This window comes from Macaca fascicularis, chromosome 14, assembly GCF_037993035.2.
Source record: "Macaca fascicularis isolate 582-1 chromosome 14, T2T-MFA8v1.1".
Taxonomy (NCBI): domain Eukaryota; kingdom Metazoa; phylum Chordata; class Mammalia; order Primates; family Cercopithecidae; genus Macaca; species Macaca fascicularis.
Genome location: NC_088388.1, coordinates 115,372,144 through 115,394,901, shown reverse-complemented (window position 1 = coordinate 115,394,901; position 22,758 = coordinate 115,372,144).

The following is a 22,758-nucleotide window of genomic DNA, read 5'->3' as shown; positions in this document are numbered from 1 at the left end:
GCCAGCTAGTAAGTAACAACCCCACGGAAGTCATATCAAATCACATACCCACCAGCAAAAAGAAATCCTGGGTCTCCATACTTTGGCCTACACAGGAGTATTGAACTTACTGACTCTTGATCATCTGTTAGATGTAAAACGGTGTCATAATGTTAGCATTTCTCTTATTGTGGGAGAGGTCCAGCATCTCTTCTGGGGTTCAAGAGCAATCTCCTTTTAGGTGAAGGTCTGTTTGTACCCTTTATCCAACCTCTCACTGATGTATAGATGTTCTTTCTTCTTTCAGAAAATTAACTTTCTTTGTGATACGGTTTTCAAAGAATATTCTTCCATTTTGTCATTTCTTTTTTGGTTTTATTTATGCTGTTGACCACCTCATCAGGCCCCAACCAGGCAAATTCGATTTTCATGTGGGCAAATTAATAAACTTTTTTTTTTTTTTTCCTGGCTCTGGGTTTTGTATCAGAATCAGAAAGATCTACCTCATTCCAACATTGTATTTGTAAAGTGATCTTATTTTTCCAGAATTTTATGGTTTTATTTTTATAAAAATGTCTATCTTTGATTCTTAAGTTGATTTTGGTATAAAGTGTGTGATAGGGATCCAGCTTTCCTTTTGTGCCTTCCTCTCAGCTGGCTACCCACTTGTCGGAATGCTATTTATGAAAAAATTCTGTCTTCTACTCTTTTGAAACCATGTGTCTTCGGGTCTCTTCTGTTTCATCAGTTTGTGCCTCCAATCATGTCATGTAGTGTTTTAAATATAGCTCTGTCACTTTCTAATATGCTTTACTATCTGGTAAGACTAGTCTTGATTCTACCAACTGTTAATTTTCTTCAGAAAATACTTTGCTAGTAATTCTTGCTTATTTCTAGAGGTTATTATTTATATCAGAATCATCTTTTTAGTTCTCTTCCCAAAACATCCAAGCAAACAAAAACAAATAATTTTTTTAAAAAAATCATCATCTTGTTGGTATTTGGGAGGCAGGACTACATAAAATCTATATACTAACATAAGGGGAGTTTGACCTGTTTTTGGTGTTGAATCTTCATAGGCAAGCGTTCTATTGGTGCTTAGTTGTGTTTTCAGTTTTTTTCAGTCCTAGGTTTTCTGTGTTTCTTGGCTTGCATCTGTTGCTATTCTAAATGTACTTTTTTCTTCCATTATGTATTCTAACTGCTTGTTGTTTATATATATATTTCAGTATGTTAATTTTATAACCAGCCAACTTAATAAACATTCTTGTTGTTTGTAACTTTTTTTAGTTGATTATCTTGACTTTTCCAAGTAAGCAATCATATCAACTTAAAATGATGACATTTTTTACCTTCTCCTTTCCAATTTTCACACCACTGGAACAATGTTAAATAATAATGGCAATATTGTACCTCCTGGTCTTGTTTCTGGCTTTAATAAGAATGTTCACAGTGTTTCCCCAGTAATATTATTGTGATTATTGCACAAACTTATCTTTTATTATATTTTTCTTTTACTATATTTTTATTGTTTATTTTTTTAGAGACAGGGTCTCACTATGTTGCTCAGGCTGAACTTGAATTCTGGGGCTCAAGCGATGCTCCTGCCTTGGCTTCCCAAAATCTTTTATCATATTAAGGAAGTATCCATTTATTACTATTTTATGAGGCCTTACAAAATCAAGGATGGGTGTAAATTTTTCAAGTGTTTTTCCAGCATCTATGAGGATAATCTATGTGGTCTTTCTTTCTTGATCTATTAATAAAGTGAATTTACAAAATAATTTTTCAGTATACAATCATTCTTGAATTCCTAGAATAGTCTACTTGGCCATTATTTTTTTAATGTGCCACCAATTTCTGTTTTCTAATATCTTAGTTTTTTGCTGTTGTGATATTGTGATATTGTGATATCACACTTATGAAGTATGTGCTTTGTCACTTTTTGATGTCACTGTTATGCTATTTCATAAAAAATAATTGTAAGTTTTTTCTTCTTTTGAGATGGACATTCGCTCCTGTTGTCCAGGCTGGAGTGCAGTGGCACAATCTCGGCTCACTGCAACCTCTGCCTCCCAGGTTCAAGCAATTCTCCTGCCCCAGCCTCCCGAGTAGCTGGGATTACAAGTGCCCGCCACCATGCCCAGCTAATTTTTGTATTTTTAGTAGAGACGGGGTTTCACCATGTTGGCCAGGCTGGTCTCGAACTCCTGACCTCAGGTGATCCACCCACCTTGGCCTCCCAAAGTGCTGCAGTTACAGGTGTAAGCCACCACCCCCCATCATAAGTTTTTTTCTCTTTGTGTACTCTGAAGGAGCTTACATAGCATCAGGACAACTGTCCTTAGTTTTCCATAGAAATTAATCTGTTAGACTGTTTAACTTTGCTATAGTTTTGGCAATTTACATTCTGTAAATATTTCCTTTTATCCAGGTTCTCAAATTATTCTGCATATAAGTAAGCAAAGGAATGTCACATTATGTTTTAAATGTTATCAGTTTCTATGGTTACTTTTTCGTTAAAATTCTTTATTTGGGTTGTTTCTGTTTTCTGTATTTAGCTTGATAAGGTTACCTAATGATTTATCTATTTTATTAGTTTTAAAAAATAGACTCAGCTTTTGGATTTATATATTAATTCTTCAGTTCTTTAATTCATTTTATTTTGCTTTCAAAAAACTAATGTCTTCTTTCTGCTTTCCTTAGCTTGACTTTGTTGTCTGTTTCTCTAACTTCTTGAGTTGGACGCTTAATTATTTTCATTTACTTCATGCTTGCTTATTTTCATTTTTACTCTTCTGACATAAATATCTTCATTAGGATTATTTTAACGGTATTTTTCAACTTTAGTTTTGACCTCCTCTTTGTCCCAAGTACTATTTGAGAGAAAAAATAAAAATTTCTGAATGAAAAGGATTTTACTTTAAAATTCTAATTTTTGTTACATTATAATCCCAGAGTATTGTTTGTATAGTTTCTACTTTCCAGAGTTTATCGAGGTTGTCTTTTCAGCTAAAGATTTTCAGTGTTTTAATTTTCTGTTTTCAGGGTATTGAGCTGAATATATGTCAGAATGACCTTATGAATTAGATTATTTGGTTCTCTATATCCTTAATTATTTTGTGTTTACTTCTGTCATGGACTGGGTGGTCAACAGTAACCTCAGACTACTTATGCGCTTCTAATTCTTGTATTTCGTATGGTTTTACTTTAAGGAAGTTGATGTGATGGTATTTGAAGAATACATATTCTTGACTGTTAGACGCTCATTGGAGATGGCACACATCATTATCAAGTTTTTATTTTTCTAATTTAATGCTCCTCTGCATCCTCACTTCCTCCCCCACGTTCCATCTTGTCAGCACTAAAATTAGTTCCTTGCTTTCTTTTTGTGTTTGCATGTTGTATCTTTGCCCAGTCTTCTGTTGTCAACCTAAGTAATTGTGTTGTAAAATATAGAAATGTGGGCTTTATTTTCTGATCCAGTCTGAGAGTAAATATTTTTAGTAGGTAAAATGATTCCATTCACATAAATTAATATGACAGACGTGCCTGGTCTTAACTATTTTTTCTTTTAAATCAAGTTTTATGTTATACTTTCTGGTTTTATTGCTGCTTTGGTTTTTTTTTTTGTAATCTTTTACTTCATATTCTGTTTTTATTTGGTTGATTTTTATGTATGTATTTCTTCTAATAATTTGGAAGGCTTGCATTCCCCTTTCCCCAGTGGTTATGATATCTATCTCTATATTTATATCCACATCTGTCTATATGAAGATATAAATATATCTTTTTCCTCAATATCTGTTGACTACTTTCTATGAGAATGAATTACTATATTTCTACTTACTGTAATCTCCCCACCACCGCTTTTAGCTTATATTATTACCATTTTTCTTGAAGTTTCCCTTTTATATCTCTAAATACACGTGTATGTCTATCAATTTATTAGCTTTAAGTGAGCTCTCTAACAGCTATAAACAACAAAGTTATCAGCACATTGATACTACTTTCTACCTCCTCTTTTCTTCTCCCATTCACATTTTGTGAGTTATAGAATTGTTTACATTATTGAGGTTTCTTCATTCATTCATTCATTCGTTTATTCTGAGACAGGATCTCACTCTGTCACCCAGGCTGGAGTGCATGGCATAATCTCAGCTCACTGCAACCTCCACCTTCTGGGTTCAAGAGATTCTCCTGCCTCAGCCTCCCGAATAGCAGGGACTACAGGCACATGCCACCACGCCTGGCTAATTTTTTGTATTTTTAGTAGGGATGGTGTTTCACCATGTTAGCCAGGATGGTCTCGATCTCCTGACCTCATCATCTGCCTGCTTTGGCCTCCCAAAGTGCTGGGATTACAGGCGTGAGCCCCCGGCGCCCGGCCTATTGAGGTTTCTAACCTTTACACTTGGTTCTGTTAGTATAATCTCCACGTGGTTTTAGTCTTGGTCTTACTCTCATAATCATTGAATATTGATTCAATGTCATCCTCATTTCTTCTGTTGTGGTTTCTTCCATTAATCTTTTTTTTTTTTTTTTGAGACGGAGTCTCGCCCTGTAGCCCAGGCTGGAGTGCAATGGCACAATCTCAGCTCACTGCAACCTCCGCCTCCTGGGTTCAAGCGATTCTTCTGCCTCAGCCTCCCAAGTAGTTGGGATTACAGGCATGCACCATCATGCCAGGCTATTTTTTTTTTTTTTTTTTTTGTATTTAGTCAAGAAGGGGTTTCACTGTGTTGGTCAGGCTGGTCTTGAACTCCTGACCTCAGGTGATTCGCCCACCTCAGCCTCCCAAAGTGCTGGGATTACAGGTGTGAACCACCATGCCTGGACTTCCATTCATCTTTTGATGGCCTTGAAATTATTCTCTTCTTTCTTCATGCTCATGAGATGAGTGTTTTATGTTTTTGCAAATTCATTAATGCTGCCTTTATACTTAATTGATGGTTTGCCTGGATACAGCATTCTTATATTACACTTTTAATTTCTTTGCATTAAATAATGTGGAGTCATCTGAGGTTACCTTAGTTTTTTCTTTCGCTTAAAGGTAACTTGATCTTTTGGGCTGGATGCTCCAAAAGATTCTTTGTCTTTGAAGTCCACTATCTTTTACTAGACTTGATTATTCTATCCCATGATTTTCCTGGAATACAATAGACCATTTCAATCTATAGATTCAGTTCTTTTTATTTTTGGAGAGTTCTTACAAATCATATTTTTAAGTATCTGTTCTCTTCACAGGGACATGAATTATGTATATGTTTGTTTGTCTTTCATGCCTATCATTTTATCTTTCATGCTTTTTTTAACTTGTTCATTTCTACTAATTTCTCTTGCTTTTTTCAGTTTTGTCCTGTATATTCCTCCCTATGCTGTCAGCAGTGTCTCAGTTGGTTTTACATTTTTCTTCTACTTATTTTCTGAACAATAGCATCTCATGATTTATATCACTTGCTTGTTTTGCCATATTGATTTTTTTTTTCTTTTTGTAAATAAGATGTGGTCTTGCTATATTGCCCAGGCTGGCCTTGAACTCCTGGGCTCAAGTGATCCTCCCATCTTGCCCTTCCAAAGTGCTGGGATTATAGGCATGAGCCACTGTGCCTGGCCATGAATACTTGTACCACTTATACCTCTTTTTTGCCCTTGTGGTTTATGGAGATAATTGCTTCATTGGGTTTTGAAATGTTCCGTGGTGATGTTTGTTCATCTTCTCCATGACACCATTTTTCTGGTGGGTGTGCATCTATGATTTATTTTCCTCTGTCTCTCCTTTTTTTTTTTTTTTTTTTGTAATATCTTTATTGTATAGATCCTATAGTTCCTTTTTGATCATGAATTTGTCTTGGACTGAAAGGCCTTCTCCCCTGGCCAGCTGTTTGCATGAAGTTCGGGAGGAAGGGGGCCGGGACATGTCCTTATTCTAGGCTACCAGGAATTCTCCTGTAGGGACATTGGTGTGCGTAAGGTCTTTTAAGCCTTGCTTCTCCTTGGCCAACTGGCAATGACAGTTTCAGACGAGCTCATGATGCAGAGCCTCTCTCCTCTATCCCACTTTATGGGTTGGCTGCTTCCTGCAGATGTGACTCTCTGTATGACTCATGATTCCGCCTCACCTTCTCTGTTTCTACTTTATATGAAAACAAGTTCAAGAAGGTCCCCACTGCCAGTCCACATGCCTGTTCTCATTATTCTTAACAAGCGAATGTTACTTTTTTGACCCTGGGGTATGGCACTTACCTTGGAGAGCCGTGTGCGGCCAGCTTTAGCTGAACTCTGTGCCGCAGCTGTCTTCTCCTAGCATCTTTCTGTGCCCCAGCTGAACTTCACTGAACTTCCCCATGTATTGTAGCCTGGGTTTATAGATCTTTGCTAGCTTTGTCTGAGATAAAATTTATTTCTTGGTCTCCTTGTTGCTTTTAGGTGATTTTCAAGAGAAGTGTTTTTCTTCTGGTGAAAACATCAATTTCTCAAAATTCTTCTTACCCAAACTACAATAAAAGCACTGTTACCTCAATGCCTAGCTCTATGTATCTTTTTAGTCTTTACTTTTACAAACAACTGACTAGTGCTCTCCCCATATTTATTATTCAAACTTCTGAGCCAATTTGGTTTATCTAACTAATAATAATCTTCCTTATGTGTATAGAACCTTTTGCCCTCATAGACCCTGGGCAGCGCTTGGACCAGATTTCTTCCACTGGTCAATTAGTTGTAGATGAGGGGTCTTCCGTTAACACTAGAGAATATAGCAGTTTTAGAGTGTCTTCTTAGCATGGGGCTATGGGTAAGGGTTTTTTTCCTATTTTAGGCAAAAATAGTCCAGGCAATGACTTGAGGTAAGAATTGAGTTTGGGGAATTTGGGTTGGCTTGGGGGCTCCCAAGCCAAGCCTGGATGGAGTGGAACCTGCTGAGGAGTGGTGGGAGATGAGTTGAATGTGTAGAGGAAGTTTTGCCCTCTATATTCCTTCCTATGTAAAACCAAAAGAGACACTGCTGACAGCATAGGAAAGAATATAGAGGACAAAACTTCCTTTACGTGGAAGACCTTGAATTCAATGCTGAGGAGTTTGGACTTAAGGTCATAGGCTGTTGAGAGTACGGGAAACTGGAGAGAAGTGACATGAAAAAAAGAGGGTTTTAGAAAGAGCTGCATGGTCACCTGTAGTCCCTCTGCTACAAGCTGAACTGTGTCCCTGCCATCCCAAATTCATGTTTGCTTGTTTTGTCATATTTTAAATGAACATTTGCGCCTCAGAATGCAACTGTATTTGAGGATAGGGTCTTTATAGAGGTGATTAAGTTAAAGGAGGCCCTACGAAAGGCACCTAGTCCAATATGACTGGTGTCCTTATAAGCAGAGGAAATTAAGTCACAGACATGTACAGAGGGAAGACCACATGAAGACACAGAAGACAGCCATCTCCAAGCCAAGAAGAGAGGCCTCAGAAGAAACCAACCAAGACGGGGCGCTGTGGCTCATGCCTGCAATCCCAGCACTTTGGGAGGCTGAGGTGGGCAGATCACTTGAAATCAGGAGTTCAAACTGGCCAACATGATGAAACACCATCTCTACTAAAAAAGTACAAAAAAATTAGCTGGGCATGGAGGCGGATGCCTGTAATCCCAGCTACTCAGGAGGTTGAGACAAGGGAATTGCTTGAATCTGGGAGGTGGAGGTTGCAGTGAGCCGAGATCACACCACTGCACTCCAGTCTGGGTGACAGAGCAAGACTCCATTTCAAAAAAAAAAAAAAAAAAAAAAGTATGACAACAACCATGTTGATGCCTTGATATCAGACTTCTGGCCTTAAGAATGGTGAGAAAGTAAATTTTTGTTCTTTAGGCCGCCCAGTCTGTAGTCCTTTGTTACAGCTTTCCAAAGTGCAAAGCTGACCCCTGCTCTTCCCCACTAGGAGATAAGGCCCAGTGTGGTCTGCAGGCCTTTCATCATCTGGGCCCTGCCACCTCTCTGGCCTCATCTGTCACTGACACGCCAAACCCAACCTCATGCATTAAGCTCCAGAGATATCCAGCAGATCACATTTCCCTGGACAGAGCGTGCCTCTTTGCATCCCCTTCATTTCTGCGAGGAGGGCCCTGTGGCTGACTCTTGGTCAGCTGTAAAGCCTGCTCAGACTTCAGCCCTCTGTACAGCCTTTTCTCACTCCTTCCTCCCCCTTACATTCTGTGCCTGGGTCATCTGTTCTGCCAGGCTCACTGATAGACTCACCCCTGTTTATATCCCTCTGTTAGAGAGTGAGTCTCTCTGAGCTTAGGCTGGACAAGAAGGTACCCAATAAACTTTGGTTGAATTGAGTTGTATTTTGGATCTATAGGGCCAAAATACAATACCTGTACCCTAAAGAGAAAACAAAGGAGATGGACCTGGTTGCAATCTGGCTCTTGCTAAAGCGTTGCATGAGCAAGTATGTCTCCCGAAAGTGATTCTCTGCTCTCCTGACGTGCAGCTGGGTGTGTTTGTTGGCAGTGTACACAGCACAGCTGGTTGCTCAGCATCTCATTTCTACAGGACAAGGACATCTCTGATCCCTAGTCATGATTGCCCCAGGCCCGGCATAGTTCAGTGAAAGGCACTAAGGAGGCTTAAAGCATGCTTTGGGGCAGAGAACAGAGACTAAGTGTATTGTCTCTTACCTCTAAGAGGTGTGGGTTTGAATCATGACACTGCCATTTAGCAGGTATGTGACTTAGGGGTAAGCTGCTTAACCTTGCTGAGTCCTATTTTCCTCATCTGTCAAACGAGGATAATAATATCTACCCCGTAGTTGTGTTGAGAGGATTAAATGCAATTCTCTATCTTCCTGCCCATCTGCTTTTCTCCCTCTTTCTATCATCTCTACCTATCTATGTATTTTTCCATCTCTCCATCTATCATTCATCTATTACCTATCCGTAATCTATCTTTATCTATCATCTATCCTTCAATCATTCTATTTATCTATTATCTACCTACCTACCTTTTTTTTTTTTTTTTTTTTTTTTTTTTTTTTTTTGAGACAGAGTCCTACTCTCTCACCCTGGCTGGAGTGCAGTGGCGTGATCTTGGCTTACTGCAACCTCCACTTCCTGGGTTCAGGTGGATCTTGTACCTCAGTCTCCTGAGTAGCTGGGACTATAGGTGCACACCCCCATGCCTGGCTAATTTTTGTATTATTATTATTATTTTTTTTAGTAGAGACAGGGTTTTGCCATGTTGACCAGTCTGGGCTTGAACTCCAGGCCACAAGTGATCTACCTGCTTCTGCCTCCCGAAGTGCTGGGATTACTGATGGGAGCCAACGTACCTGGCCCCTATCTTCTATCTATCATCTATCCATCTATCACCTATTGTTTATCACTGATCTATCTATCTAGCTAGCTGTCTGTCTGTCTGTCTGTCTGTCTATCTATCTATCTATCTATCTATCTATCTATCTATCTATCTATGCATCTATCAGAGTCTTTCCCTGTTCTTGGCACATACCGGTGTTTGGTAGATGTTAGTTTTATAAGTTGCAAATGGAATATTGTCTTCATTTCCCTAAGCTTAAATGACAGGGTTCAGAGAGAGAAGGACCTTTTCCAAGGCTATTTAGATTTTTGACCTGTGCCTCTACATCACCCACAGGCCCAGAGTAGCATCAACAATAATAATAGCAATTGCACACTTCATGGAGCACTTGGTAGCTCATAAAATGCTTCTCAGCCTACCATTCCATGATATGCACTCAGAAAGTCACTCAACCTCATGGCAGGAAGAGATGATGAGAGCAGTGGCAGCAGCTGCCACTATGCCATCCCAGGGCCCAGCTGCTGCCCATCTTGTCCATCACATTCAACTCTCCCTTGCCAGGAGGCCCGAATAGAGAAAACTCTTCCAGAGGCCAACTGAGCTTTCAAAGGTGTTTGACCTTGAGGGTCCTTTTCCAGGGCTTGCAGAGAAAGTGGAGGTGGCTGGGGCCTGGGTGTCCTCTCTCCACCTGCCTGAGACAGCACCTGCCTGCTTTGCAGAGGTCGGTTCTCCCTGGCAGCCATCCCAGGCAGCTGGCCCCTCCCACGCGCCATCTCAGAGGCCCATGTCCTCGTTCACGGACCATTGGGTGCAGGCTGCTGCTCTCTCCTGCCTAATTGCCAGTGTCCTTGTTAACACTCTCCCTCTGCCTTTGTGCCTCACACTCACCCAGTCCTCCTGGTGCCCCCCATGAGTGACTCCCACTTGATGAACAAGATGTAAGTATACTAGTTATTAATCTTTCTACCAAGGCAATTACAGCCTCACAACATTCCTCCTTGGCCATATTGGCTCTTCTATGACAACCTTATCAGGTTAGCAATTTCAGATCTGCATTAAGTGTTCAGAAATCAATTTTCAGCTTATTTTGTGTTGCAAAGTTTGCCATGCCTGAAACCGCACTGCTAATTGAACAAGAGCAATTGATGTTTTAGCAGTAATTAAAGATGGTAATTATGACCAAATCTCCCCCATGGCCCTGCTGTGTTTGCTTTTGGACCTGTCAGAAGAGAGGGCGGGCCAAATCAATCTTAATAAAGTTGGCGCTTCAGAAGTCCCCCAAGAAATGGTGTTGCACTCAGGGTGGGACAAGGAAGCCATGAGGGAAAAAGGGAATGGCATGTTTGGGGCTGTGAGGTGCCCGGTCATTTGGATAGTCAGGTAGTCATCAGTGGTGGCCAGTGTGGTCCTCTGAGTGCCTGGCCAGCACTGAGCTGGAAGTGGGGGTGGGTGGAAGGAGCATTCCAAAGACATAACAAGAAAATTCTTGCCGTTGGGATGCTTACAACATATCTAAGGAGAAAGGAAGTACGTGCATCCATGAAATAATTTCCAGATATTTGTTTTCGTTCATAAACATTGCAGAGGGCCTGCTATGTGCTGGGTGCTAGGGGAACAAAAATAAAAGGGCATCATCTCAAATGCAACCACAAGCAAGCACAAATGACTATGATGTTTCTATCTTTTATCCAGGAATTGTTGCCCACCTATGCTGTGTCCTTTGAGACTGTTCAGCCTCAGGGAGGCAGCTAAAAATATAGGCAGATCTCTGGACAGGGGTCCGAGGGCTCCAGGCCTGATGCTACTGCTCCAAGCTGTGACCTTCCCAGTGGGGCCATCCATGGCTCCGTTCAACGTTGAGAGCAGAGTCTGCAGTGAGATGAGGGGCTCACCCATCCCATACAAAACATCATAATCAGATCTGTACTGACCCTTTAAGTTCGTGTACCACGAAGTTGTTCCTATTTATTTACTTCATATGTCAGGAGCAGACCCTCGTGCTTGGGGATGTAAAGATGGCTTTTGAGCAAAAGTCTTGGGTAAATACCAGCCAGGGCTGTACTTGTAGGCAGAAGGTTAATGTATTGAGGACCCATGTGATCCTCAGTCTCCCAGTGTAGCATAGAGAAGTACGCTTTGGGTTGGGTGCAGTGATTCACACCTGTAATGCCACATTTTGGGAGGCTGAGGTGGGTGGATCCCTTGAGGCTAGGAGTTCAAGGCCAGCCTGGGCAACATGGCAAAACCCTATCTCTACTAAAAATACAAAAATTCACTGGGCATGGTGGTCCCAGCTACTTGGGGGGCTGAGGCACAATAATTGCTTGAACCCAGGAGGTAGAGTTTGCAGTGAGCTGAGGTTGCGCCATAGCACTCCAGCTGGCACGACAGAGTGAGACTCTGTCTCAAAATTAAACAAACAAACAATAAAAAGACATACTTAATGCAAGCTTGGGCTGGGCAAGCGGGTGCACCGTGGGTTGTATTCCAGGAGAGGACTGCCGCCCCCTGCTGTCGTTCAGCAGTTTTACAGGGAGAACTGGAGAACTACTTTGCAAAACAATCTGAAGGCGGGTGCCAGCTGTTCAGGGGAAAATTATTCCAGAGCTGAGAGTGCCGGCTGCCCAGTGTTATAGCACTGGAAACCATAGGGAGCCACCAACCTCAGCCGGATCATTGCCAGGCCATCTAGAGGGAGCCACCAGGTCATGCAGTGGGTGTTCCTGTCTGCACTTCCACAATGGCTAGGATGTGGTGCCTGGCCACAGGAGCTTTACAGTCTAGTGGGGAGAAAGCCCAGTACAATGTCATGATGCAGCTATGTGGTTTAAAGGTGCAGTGGAGGAGGGCCTGGGTGGGTGAGAGGATTCTTGGAAGCTGTGTCTTTAAGGCTAAGTAGAAGTTGAGTCGGTTAAGGCTGGGAGGAATCCCATTCTCTCAGAAGGGCACAGCATAAGCATGGGCATGGAGGGCTAAAGCATCGTGTCATGTTGTGGGAGCCACTCAAGTGCAGAGGCTGAGGCAGGAGGTGTGAGAGAAGAGTCTGGAGAGGGAGACAGGGATCTCATCAGGGCATGTGAGACATGCCAAGCCATCTGGAGACGACGAATGGGGAGTCACTCTGGGGGTCACGTGGAAGGGGTCAGGTGTGCTTTTGAGATAGTTCATCCTGACAGTTGTGTGGGTGGCAGGGCAGGGACACACTGCCTGGCAGCTGCTCATAGCATGATTCTTGCTTCTTTATAGAAAGGCTAGAAAGATTCCCCGGACAAACGCTCTCCCAGCCTTTATACCTGGTCATATGCAGAGGGTTGAGGCAATTGAGCAGAGAGCCTGGCCCATGGCCTAGTGATCCCCATTGCTCCCATACTCAGAACTGCTGTGTTCAAGCCTCTGTTGGTGAGTTAGGAAGGGGCAGATACAGGGTGACGGCCACCTGCATAGCAGCGATGTTCAGCAATGTTGTGAAATAGAGTTTTCCAGAGATGAGAGAAAGATGAACAAGATTTCTGAACACAGAAATACCCACCAGCCCTTGCCTGGCATGTGGCCTGTGTTGGCCACAGGTGTGTTTCAAAGCATGGCTATCATGCACCATTCACATACTCACATAGACCCACCAAAATGTGCATGCATGTAGATGACCTGCCTGAGTCTTCACACACTGAGCAACAGAGGCCCATACATTTATACACACAGCAATGTGCACAGAGAGGCCTAAAGTCATGCATTTCTGCATGCTCATGAACCACGACTCATGTGTATGCCATTTGCATCCATACCCAGGTACACAGGGTGGATATGTGTGCATGCTCTCAGCCCTGATGGGAATGTTTGCCCTCTGGTGCAGGTGGCATCAGTTTAAAATATGAGGTTATTTGGGGGCCAGACAGGCCTTCAATCAGAGGGCATACCTCTTCCAGGGGAGGAGATTGGGATGAGAATTGGGAGTGAGTGCAGAGGACGAGGGTGGGAGAGAAGCTGGGGTTGGAGCCTTTGGCTTCCTCTGTGGATCTGCACCATTCTTCCCATAGCCTGGGTTTGTGGGGGTGTTTATGCCCCTCAGATGGGTCTACCTGGTTTTCAGGGTAAGACCAACCTATGCTGACAGCCAAGAAAGGGCTGGCAGCTGTAATGGGAAGACATTGGTTCTATCCCCACAGTGATGGGGAGAGTGAGTCAGAGAGTTTTCAAGTTTAGAATTCATTTTGCCCAATCCCTGCTTGCACTGTCTAATGAGTAGACAGAAGCCTAGAGGCCAAAGTGACTTACCCAAGGTCCCACTGAAAGCCATGTGAGGATGCACCTTAATATAACCCTGAGGCACCCTCATTAGCAAACCATACATCATGGGCTGCAGGAGGCTCTGTGGGGTCTATGCAGCCCAGGCTTAGAGATTTTATCTGCCAGCCTGAGCTCAGATTCTGTTGGCAAGAATCATGTCACTTATAGCACACCTTGGTACAAGTTGAGAATCTGTGACCATGTGGCCCAGCCCCCTTACCATCAGTCACCCCAGTCTTGCTCATCTGATACATTATATGTTTGGGCTCCTATTTTATTGATCGATTGATTGATTGACTGAGATAGAGTCTTACTCTGTCGCCCAGGCTGGAGTACAGTGGCACGATCTCAGATCACTGCAACCTCTGCCTCCCATGTTCAAGCGATTCTTATGCCTCAGCCTCCCAAGCAGCTGGAATAACAGGCATGTGTCACTACGCCCAGCTAATTTTTGTATTCTTAGTAGAGATGGAGTTTTGCCATGTTGGCCAGGCTGGTCTTGAACTCCTGACGTCAAGCGATCTATCCACCTTGGCCTCCCAAAGTGCTGGGATTATAAGGCATGAGTCACTGCTCCCAGCTGCACTCCTGCTTTAAAAGCTCCTGACTCCAGTAGCCCTCTTCTCTCTCCCCTCCATCCTGTCCCCAGAGTCATATTTACTTTCCTAGTCAGGACCCTTTCCAAGAGAGACCTGCCCCCACCCCATCCCAATGCCCCGCCCAGCTGCCTGTGACAGCGTAAGCCTCTTTCCTTTGGTACCCTTTCAGGAATAGAGAGAACAGCTGGTCATTTCTTCCTGACGTTTTCTGATGCTAATCCTCCAGCCTGGTCCAACTTACAGACGTAAACCTTGCAAATACTTTCTAATCTCTGACTCTCTAGAAAATAGTATCAGTGGAGAAGAAATTGGGGATAGTGGGAGTTCCAACCGGAGGGCTGGCTTCCTCAATCTTAGCCCTAAAGCTGATTTTGTCTGTACCTCACTGGGACCCTGTTGCCCTTTCCTGACCGGGGCTGCTGTGGCAAGACCATGTGGAGCCCATTTAGGCAGAGTCAGGAGGGTGGGAGGCCAGGTGAGACCAGACGCCCCAGACTGGAGGTGGGGCTGGCTGCCCACGATGTGCCCAGAACCCCTGAGTTCAGTGCCTGCGGAGCCTCTTCTGTCACTGCAGACCCCACATTCTCCCCACCTCCCACTCAGCCAGCCTGTCTGTGTTCCTGAAGCTCCTTCCCTGGATGGGTGATTGATTAATTGATTTACATATTTATTAAAATGTATTTTAGTAGCATCTTTGCCTTTGATGCCAAATCTCATTTCCTATTGTGGGGCCGCTGACAGCCGGCATTGTAAATGCAAAGACACTTTACAAAACAATTTAAATAGCAATTGCCACCAGCTTAAAAATGAGCAAAACAGACAAATAAAATACTGATGAGGAAATTGGCAGCTTCAGGACAAGGAGGGCCAGGGGTTTCTAAGCAGCCAGCAGCTCCGGGTGCAGGGACAGTAAAGACCGTGTAATTGTCTCTTTGGCATGGCCCAGATTTTAGGTGTGGATGAAGTGAGGTTAACAGTCGCTGCTCTTAGAGCAAAAGAGGCCTTGCCCTTAAAGGAGACCTGTCCTTGGGGAACTTTTCTGAGCAGAGGTTTATGGATGAGGGGAGCAGTCAGGGTGTGGGCCCTAGATCTTTGCCCTGCAGTCTTGACTTGTGAGCTTGCATCTGCCTGGTCTGAGGAGCACTGTGGGCACTAAGTCTGGCCTGAGGAGCTGGGACACCAGCAGGCAGTCGGGGAAGAGTGTGGTCTGGAAATCCGGTCTTTGGATTCTGGCCCCAGCCTGGCCCAGGTATGAATCTTGGACAGGATATATTTTCCCTCTGGGTCTCTGCTTCCTCTGTCGAATGCACTGGGTGGAAACGTAGAAGCACTAGCCTGGGCCACTGGAGACCTGACATCTAGTTCTGCTTGCTGCTTCCTAGCTGTGTGACTTCCAGCAGGTTAAACTCCCTCTCTGGGCCTTATCTGTAGCATGAGAGTGAGGGATGTGATGCTTCACGAGTCATTGTTTTTTCTTAAAATCTATGATATGGTAGGGGCCCATGATACTGTGTGGTCCACTGGTGGCCTGATTGTAGGGAGGGAGAGCAGGGAAGATGAGTGGGTATGCAGTGGCGGAGGAACCTGCCGAACAGGAGTCCAGAGCCAAGCCAGGTTTTGAAGCAGGGTCTGATCACACTGTTCCTGAGAAAGAGCGGAGCTGAAAGCTGTCAGAAGATGGGAGAAATCCCACAAGCAAGCAGGAGTTTGCTTATCCTCCTCGACTTCATGTGCACACTGTCCTCCGGTTGCCTTCCACCTCCCTGGCTGTGCCTTCCGAGTCTCTTTGGCTGCACTTCTGCTCCCATCCTGGGTCTGTCCCTCAAGATCCCTGCTGGTGCTGCCTTCCTGCTGCTAGATTCACTTCCTGCATGAGTTCATTTGTAGCTCTTCTTTTTTTTTTTTTCCAAGTCACTCAAATTTTCATTCCAGCCTTGACCTCTTACCAGAATTGTAGTCTCATGAATCCAGCACCCTGCAGGACATCTCTCCTTAAATGTCTTGCTGTCACCATAAAATGTCTAGAACCAAATTCAGCATCTTCTCCCACAAACCACTGCTCCCCGCTCCACCCCCAACATTCTGTTTTTCAGGCATTCTTCTCTCTTTAGTTTCCTGTATCCAGACGGTTATCACAAGAAACCTTTATATGCTGTTTACAGTGGTTGAGGTGGCTTTCTTCGCATGACTACATTTCTTTTTGCAAGTATGTTCTCAGCACCTGTTATATGCCAGGCACAGGACAGAGGAGTGGACCAGGCAGACACAGACCCCTCCCTCATGGGGCTTGGGCTGCAGAGGTCGCTCTCCTTGCCTCAGGCCTCCAACTGGGCTGCATCGTCCCTACTTGCAGAAACATGGCTTGGCTTCTCTTGGGAAGCTTCTCGGGACTTCGAGTACAAGACTTAGTTCAAACCACATGATCCAGATTTTTTGGTCAAAAAGGTGGGGAACACCTGTGTAACTATAGCACTGTGCTAAATGCTGAGGATATGAAGATAGGCACCTGCCCTTAGGGAACTTGCAAACTGGAGGAACAATATTTCCACGGGGGTTACACAGCAAACCAAAACCACAATGTGAGATATTCACAAGGTAGTATTTCATTTGTTTGTCCATTCATTTAACAAACATTTGTTGAAGACCCAGACTGTGTTAGACATGTGCTGGGAGCACTGAATGGAGGGATCGGGGAAATAGGCCATGCCTTTGAGGAGCCCATGCTCTGGTGCAGGAGAAAGAGGCGTGAGCAGGGATGTTCATGCGGTGTGGATGTTGGAAGCATGGAATGATGTAGGGCCAGAGACGACAGGCCTAGGATGCGGAGGGCTTCCTGGAGCTCACCCCTGAGGATGGGCAGGCAGAAGTAAGCAAGTAGGAGATGGATGGGAGAGGGAGGGAGGAGCCATGGTCAAATGCTGGGGAGAGCAGGAGCTTGCTGTCCTGGTGACAGTGGTTCTGCCAGGCTGGCACCTGGAAGGACTTAAATTCTTCAAGTCCAGTGAGTGGTGTTGACTGTAAGTACAGAGGAGCTTAGCAGAGAACAGAGCCTTCCTGGAGAGATCAGGAAAGGCTTCCTGGAGGAAGTGGGCTTTCAACTGCACATTGGAGGGCAAGGAGGATTAGACAGGTGAAGATGAAGGAGAAAGGCACTTGGTTCTGAGGGGCTCCCTTTGCATTGTGACATCCAAGCCCTCTGTGTCCTGGCCCAGCCCACCACTGGTGTTCTTTCCTACTGACCCCCTTGCCACACCCTGCCTGGAGCAAGCTGAGTGGTTTGTCACTCCTGTTCTCTTCAGCATCCACGCTTAGGCTCAGGTGGTCCCTTTGCTTGGAAAGTCCTTCTTTATGTTTCTGAATATGGGGACTGTTGACAGGCTTCTTCCATGAAGCCTTTCCTCTCCCCTCCATCAGAACAAAAGTCTCTTGCCCTGCTGAGTGTCCACAGCACTTTTCTCTATGGTTGTGGCTCTCCTCTGCAGCTGCCACCTGCTACCTGTGTCATAGTTATCTGGGGCATAGTTCACCTCTTCCGTTGGTCTGCAGGCCAGGGCTTTTGCTGACCAGCCCAAGGCTCCCTGGGTCTGGCACAAGGTCCATGTGCAACCAGTGGTGGTTGAAAGAGAGCCCCAGATGCTGGGGGCCAGAGTGAGCCAAGATGTTGGGGGTGGGAGCCTGAAGGGACTTGATGGGTCTGGACATCCTGATGTAGATCCAGAGAGGACAGTAACTAGGGATGAATGGCTAGGAGTCTGTGTGAATTCTTCTTATGCACATGGGATGGCTTCTGCATGGGTAAGTATTATACTGGGTGACTTTCATGAGGAACGCCACCCCTGAGTGTTGAGAGGGGTCTCACCTGACAGGTGAGAGCTTTTCTGGTGTGCAAATCAAGCACCTGCCATTCTATCTGTTAGACTGGGGCAGTTGGCCTCTTACACTGGAATCCAGCCCCGAGTGGACAGCCCCAGTTGTGTAGAAAAGCTTAGCAGTGCCTTTTTTGCTTTGGCTAGGAAGCAAGTAAGCTCTTCATTCATTCACTCATGCATTCATTTACTCATTCCTCAAAAATTACGGATAACGCGCAGGTGCACTGGTGCAGTGGGAGATAAGTTGGTGCCTGATGTTTGTTTTTCCTGTCTTTATGTTTTGTTTTCCTTAAACATTAAAACAGTCTTTTTTAAATGCCAGCTTGCCTCAGCTGCATCAAGGGGAAGGGATGGAGTTTTAAGGGCAGGAGTATACCCTGAGGACCAACAGGGGGAGTCAGGGGAGTCCCAGCGAGCGGGGAAACCTGGGCGGGGTGACTCTCGGATGGACAGAGTGGAACTGCGTCATCAGTCAGTCTTCTCACCTGAGATGCCTTCCTTAGCTCTTCTCCGTAGAGCCTCTGGGCACTGTGACTTTGTCCTACACAAGGGTCCCCTCTTTCCATGAGGGAGGGTGGTGCAGTGGTTAAAACCCAGGCTCTGGAGCTGGTACTCCTGGGCTTGCCTCTTCCCATGAACCAATTCGCTAACTTCTCTGAGATGGTCTCCCCAGGAGTGGGAGTAAGAATCATAGAGATGGTGTGTGTTTTGCCCTGACCTGGTGCACACCTCATAGTGGGCCTTTGATGAGTGATGGCAGTCATTGTCATTACACAGAGATGACAAAGACAGGAGGCCCTCTGTTGTCCAGAAAGGGAGAAAAGCAAAAATGCAAAGCTAAGCAGTATGGCCTCTCAGTCAGAGGGGATGGTGGGTTTGCAAGTCCTCTTTTGCCTCCTGGACCATCCCCCGTGCCCTTAGTCACACACAGCTCAGCCAGGGCGGAGCCCTGAACATAAGGAGGGAGTTGTGTGGCCCATGGGAGATTTGAACCCACAGCCTTCACTTTGTTAAAACCGTAGCACATGGAGCTTGAGGGCAGCACTGGATGCCAGCCATCCCCTGCCCTCTCCCTGAGTGTGAGGTGCCCATGAGGATGTCTGGGATAGAGGATGCACCACTGGCCTCCTGCTGCCCCACTCCAGCTTCCTTGGGTGGGAGCTCCCTTCTGTTCTCTCCCTGGGACCATCATCCATGGCCATCCCCATGGAAACTGCCAGGGACCCTGTGGGGGAGGAAGAGAAAGATGAGGAGGGAGAATAATCAAGAATTATTTGTTTGGAGAAACAGAAAAAGGAATGGCAACGGAGAGTGGGAGGGAAGAAAGAGAGGAAGGCAAGGAGAAACAGAGGGGAGAGAGAAAGAGGAGGGAGAAAGAGGAGAGAGAGAGGGAGAGAGAAGAGTCTTTTCTTTGGGGAAAAATGGAAATTTAATCAGATCAGTTTTTATAGTGCAAATAGAAAATCAGTTTTAATAAAGCCAAAAGGAAATGCAAAACAGCCGCTTGAGATGGAGATTGTGTTAAACAGACAGCTCTTTAGGAGTAGCCGAGTCTGGGATGTTTATTGTGCACAGACAGAGCAAGGAGGGGGATTTCTGGCTGAATTTCAAATAGGCATCTGATTTGGCTTTGGGGGTGGGGAAGAGCCTCTCCTCGCCCCTCCTCTCCACCCATAGGCCCATCTGTCCAGGGAAGGAAGGCTCCCAAAGTGAGAGGAGGAGAGAAGGGGACAGTGGTACCACAGGGGACATCTCCCTGACCTGGAGCAAGAGCAGCCGCCTTCCTCTTCCTGTGGGGTGTTGCCCCCAGCATCCCCTTGTCATGATCCCAGGACTTCCGGCCGGTCTAGCCCACTCCCTCCTGCCCAAAGACAGGACTCTGCCCTCCATTGACACACCACTGTTTTTAGCTTCTGATTCTTAATTATAGTTCTGGCCCAGCTCTTGGCTTTATTGCTTTCATTTATTATAAAAAGACCAGTGTCTGTTTTTTGAAATGGCTATCTGGTCAAATCACAGTTGATAAGCAACACTGAGCTGTCTTTTTAAGACAGGCCAAATTTATCACACTTAAAAAAAAAAAAAAAAGGAAGCCTTCGATGGCCTATTAGAAAACTTCCCCCCCTTTCCCAGAGTGACATTTTAGTAAAAGGCTTTATTTTCCCCCTCAGCTTTCACAAAGCCATCGCCTTGAAAGGGAGAGAGAGGGAGGGAGGGAGAGCGAGAGAGAGCAAGACACAGAGTACTTTTGAGGCTGTTCCATAAAATATATGGAGAGGGCATGGAAGATAACAGGATCTGCCCTAATGGGGCTGTTAGCTTAGGAGGAAAAGAGGGGGCCTCTGGCATGTGTTTGTCAGCTGTTATTTTTGTAATTAGAAGAGAAACTGCACTTTACATTTCAGAAACGCAGCTATTCGAGGCTACAAAGAAGATACGGGGGTCTGGGCCAGAAAGATAGGTTGGGAGGAGCAGGGGATGAGGGAGAACAGGTGGGACCGGGCTGGTGGCTCCTGAGGTTAATAAGCTCATCTGTCACCTTTGAGGCTGGCTCAAAACTAGACAGGAACCCTGCAGGGCCCCTTCAGGAGGTTCCCCAGTCCTGGCTGGGCAGCTGATGCCACCCTGTATTCCAAGAAGGGGCCGGGGTCAAGCTGTGGGCTAGCCAGGCTGCTGGGGGACAGGTAGCAGGGTCTTCTTGTGGCTGTGGAAGCCTCTGACCATCTGCTGGGACTGGGACAGGAACCGGGGCAAAGCCATTTCATGGACTCAGCTAGAAGCAAATGTTCAGCCCTTGCTCTTGTAGGTTTGACTTTAGAAAGAATGGGGGTCTAAGAAACGAGGGTAGTGCTGCCCCTCCTAGAGCGGGTGGCGGTGTCCGCAGAGCAGAGCCTGTGTCTGATTCATCTGCAGACACACAGCACCCAGGATAGTAGAGTGTTGCAAGGACATTGGCTGGTGGAAATTGGAGGTGGCAGGAGGCTCCTCCCCCAGCCACCCACGACCTGCTCCTTTCTGCCCCAACTCCTTTTATCAGCTGCAAAGACCATTCATTCCTCCTTTGCGTCTTCCTTTCATGCTTTCTGTCCCCAGCAATATTTCCCTTCACTTCTTTCTGAACAAGATAGCTTTAATTGTTAAACAGCTCCTTCCTTTTTTTCCCACTGAAGTCTGGGTTTCAGAGGAGCATTGTGGACAGTGGCCTCCTGCCTGCTCTGCCCACGCCCTTCTCTGTCCTAGGGTGGACACCCACAGCCTGGTGCCACCTGAGATCTCCTTCCTCTCCCTGATGCTGAGCGTCTGATTCAGCAACAACGGGGCACCTGACATCTGGCTACTCTGGGACCCCAAGAAAGCTGGATTTGCAGGAACAATCGAGGGCCTGGTGGTGTAGTGGAAAGGGCTGGGGCTGAGTTAGAAACCCAGCACTACCACCAGCTGGTTGAGCTTAGAAAAATCATTTGACTTCTCTGAGCCTTGGTTTTCTCATCTGTAAAACGGCACAGTGTTGTTGGGAGGATTCAATAAAATAATGAGTGGAGAGCTCCTGCCACAGAGTGGAGGATTCATTAACGGCTAGTTCCCCTAGCCCTGCCTGGATGGAGGCAGGTGGGCTACATCTGCTCAGTGTGTTCTTCTTCTCAGGGGTGAAGGCAGCTTGTGTCATGATGGAGCTGGGCCTATAAGTCCTGGGACTCCCAGTCTAGTGTCCTTTCTGTCACTCTATGTGTCTTTCCGTCTTCCAGTGCCATCATGGGTAGGCCATTTTCCATTTGCCCAGGCCTTAGTTTCCTATCCCAAGTGGCTTCCCAAGTGTTCCATTTCTGAAAAAGTCTGAGTCACATAAATCCATTCTGGAATTCTCTGGATGCTCCGGCCTGTATGGTGGAAACCATGCCTGGAGGTGCTTCACCCTGTCCCAAAGTCATCATAGACTTGGATAACACAGCCTTGCAGACAGGTCTCACATTACTTGAGGACTGCGACTCTCAGCTCCAAGTGACGGGCACAGAGGAGGGGCACCAATTATCCTAGTTTGCCAGAGACTGAGGGGTTTCCCAGGATGTAGGACTTTCAGTGCTAAAAGTGAGGGAGTCCCAGGCAAACCAGGCTGAGTTGGTCACCTCAGGACAGGGCTTTGGGTCTGTGAATGTTAGTTCACAGATGGGACTGGTAAGTGAATAGACCCTACTGTGTGTGAGGTGCTGTAGCAGGTATTAGGGATGTAGTAATGACAGAAACAGGCTTTCCTTGAAGGCAGTGACAGCACAGGGGAGGAGCAGGTGTGTAGACAGATGACTTGCCCTGCAATTCACGGTAGGGAGACTGACTGAATGAAGCTTGTGCAAGACACCCAGGATGCCCAGAGGAGGCAGAGATGAACTCTGGTTTGGTAATGGTGGCGGGATAGTCAGGAGGGCTTCTCAGAGGAGGTGATAACTGAAGTGGGTTTTAAAGGCAGGGCTGGAGATGAAGCATAAGAGGCAGGGCTTGGAGAGGTATAAAAGGACAAAGTTAAATGTGGGAGCAAAATGGTGTGAAAGGAGGCCAAGAGGTCAGGAGGTAGCAGAAGCTGAAGGGTAAGCTTCCCCTGTCCTTGTGGGACCAGGCACGGGGCTGGGACAGGTGGTGGTGTGGCATGTAGTTTGGAAGGAAGGCCGCAGGGCCAGGAAATGGTCGGGAGGCCTTCCCCACCTAAGGATGGAGACATAATTTCGACTGTGT